At 41.3% G+C, this 2,915-nt stretch overlaps 1 pseudogene; it reads right to left on the reverse strand.

Annotated features, from left to right (window-relative positions):
* Positions 1-325: 325 nt before the first annotated feature.
* On the reverse strand, positions 326-1,576 carry LOC139396856 (T-cell ecto-ADP-ribosyltransferase 2-like; annotated as a pseudogene).
* Positions 1,577-2,915: the final 1,339 nt, after the last annotated feature.

The following is a 2,915-nucleotide window of genomic DNA, read 5'->3' on the forward strand; positions in this document are numbered from 1 at the left end:
TATCTTCAGTTTGTCTAAATGTAGTACAGTGAAAGTGACAACTAAAAGGACAAGACATACTGCTGTCAAGCTCAATGATTTTCTTTATTCATGTTGAAACAAGCTGCAGAAGGTATATAAGTGCTTTAAAATCTCCTATGGAGTCTGATACACAGGTTAATACACACATCTTAATAATAACTATTTCTGGTAGTCAGGATGAGGTTTGTATTTAACATTCACCAATGAACCAATTACTTACTACATTAAAATCTTTAGACAGTGAAAACACATTGTTTGGCTTTAAGAGGATAAGCAGCCTGAATGTCCCTGGATACAATTTAAATCAATGACTCAAGATCAAGAGATTTTCATAGTTAATAATTGTTTGCCTAAAAAGTTTGCAATTCAGGTTACTCCGGGGCTTGGGGATACTCTTTAGTGTGTACACAACATCGCACCAAAGGTTTTTATAATTCTCTTTCTTCAGCACAGCAGTAACTCTGAACACTTCATACGGTGGAATCAACACCTCCTTTTCATAATTCCCCAGTTTGGGGAAGGACTTCAGGTCAGCGCCAAAACATGTCTTTATCTCAAAGCAAGACTTCTCTCAAAATCTTGTACTAATTCCCTTGTCGAGAGAGCTGGAGGCAAAGAAGCCAAATCTGATTACTTTGTTAACTTTACTAACAAACTCCATGTTGGTTCTTCGATACGTGGTGTGACAGGACTTTTGGTTCAGTTTCAGGAGGCGAATGGCGTCAGTCAGCAGGAAGTGAAGGGAGTGGAAGGGGAAGGAGGTGGTGTACTCTGTTCTACTGGTCCGGACTGCTTGGTTGAAATCTTACTTTGACCCCCTGAGTAAGCACAGATAGCCTTGATATGATCATGTGTAAGTTCCTTAGGATTGTACTTGGACTTGTCCTTTTGGAATCGTTTCTTCACTTTCTCAATAGTTGCACATCCTTCTGCCTTCATCCAGGCTTGTTTGAAGATCCCCTCAGTGGAGTTTTCATTTGGAAGATATTCCTCCTGCACTTTCTTGTACATTTTTTCAGTGCAGTGTTTGTACTTGTCGTCAACAGAGTTAGGGACCATGTCTAAGGGTACAGAGAAATTGAGACCAGGCTGACGAAGATGAACCTTTCAGACAATATGGAGGGGAAAAAAATAGAATTTATTAAATTAATTTAAATTCTGTCTCTCTCGTTGTTGATTTATTTTCTTTCTTTCTCAAGTACAGTCTAAATAGTGTAGTGTCTTACCATCTTGGAGTCAACGCCCAAAGTCCAAGCCTGGAAGAAATACATCACAGCAAAGTTAGGATCTTGTGTCTTGCCATGATGTCAAAATATATTGGTCCAATTTCAACTTGCAATGGAGATTAATTGTCTTTTAAGATACAGAACCAGCATTCAAATGTTCAACTTTCAGGGGGTCTTGTTATACCAGGGGTGCTTATTTTCACAGTCCCTCCTCTCTTGCTGAGAACAGACACCTACAGGCACAAGTACCCCTCAAACCACAACCCCCTTACCACAGTACACACACACTTTTTCTCAGTATCAGCAGTGGTGTTGCTGGTGTTAGTCATGTTCACACATAGCTCCCCGGGTGCCGATAACGTTGATTAAGGTAGCCCCCTGCACTTCTCTGATTCAGAAGAGTTGGTTTAAATGTGGAATACACATTTCGGTTGAATGTATTCAGTTGTGCAACTGACTAGGTATTACCTTTCCCTTCACATACTCACACATATACTGTACAGTGTGGTGCCAGGTTGGGACAAAATCCTGCAGTACCTGCTGCACTGAAGAAATAGGGTTGCTTACCCCTGGCCTAGACTAAGCTTGTCTGTCAATCATTCCTTTAGCTGGTTGAATTAAATACTGCCCTCTTCTGGCTGCTGTGAGGAAAGCACGGTGTCAAGACACTAAAGCAGGGTTTACCAAACTCGCTCCATTGGACCCCAAAGGGTGCACGTATGTTTTTTTCCCCTAGCTCTATACAGTTGATTCAACTAATCATCAAGGTTTGATCATTTGAAACAGCTGTGTAGTGCTCTTGCAAAAACCAAAAAGTGCACTCCTTGGGGTCCCGACAACCGAGTTTGGGAAACACTGCCCTGAAGGCCTCTGGGTACATTAGTGTGTTTGATGCCAGTGTCCAGGGTATGATTGAGACCGTATCCCAATATTCTAATAATGCTGGTTATGTTTGTTACCTTTTCTTTGTTATGACTGAGATGTGAGAGACCTGGTAGGTTGATAGAGTTCTATTCCTTTGTTATGACTGAGATGTGAGAGGCCTGGTAGGTTGATAGAGTTCTATTCCTTTGTTATGACTGAGATGTGAGAGGCCTGGTAGGTTGATAGAGTTCTATTCCTTTGTTATGACTGAGATGTGAGAGACCTGGTAGGTTGACAGGGTTCTATTCCTTTGTTATGACTGAGATGTGAGAGGCCTGGTAGGTTGATAGAGTTATATTCCTTTGTTATGACTGAGATGTGAGAGACCTGGTAGGTGGATAGAGTTCTATTCCTTTGTTATGACTGAGATGTGAGAGACCTGGTAGGTTGATAGAGTTATATTCCTTTGTTATGACTGAGATGTGAGAGACCTGGTAGGTTGATAGAGTTCTATTCCTTTGTTATGACTGAGATGTGAGAGACCTGGCAGGTTGATAGAGTTCTATTCCTTTGTTATGACTGAGATGTGAGAGACCTGGTAGGTTGATAGAGTTCTATTCCTTTGTTATGACTGAGATGTGAGAGACCTGGCAGGTTGATAGAGTTCCATCATATTACATTCATGTGATGTGGTGTTTACAAAGGAACGCAGACAAGGAAAGGAGACAAGAGAAGGAAGGGAGCAGATTGAGACTATTGGGACGTGGCCTTAGTGTTTGAGAACATAGCTGATGAATATGTTGT

The sequence above is a fragment of the Oncorhynchus clarkii genome, unplaced genomic scaffold (assembly GCF_045791955.1).
Source record: "Oncorhynchus clarkii lewisi isolate Uvic-CL-2024 unplaced genomic scaffold, UVic_Ocla_1.0 unplaced_contig_5618_pilon_pilon, whole genome shotgun sequence".
Classification (NCBI taxonomy): domain Eukaryota; kingdom Metazoa; phylum Chordata; class Actinopteri; order Salmoniformes; family Salmonidae; genus Oncorhynchus; species Oncorhynchus clarkii.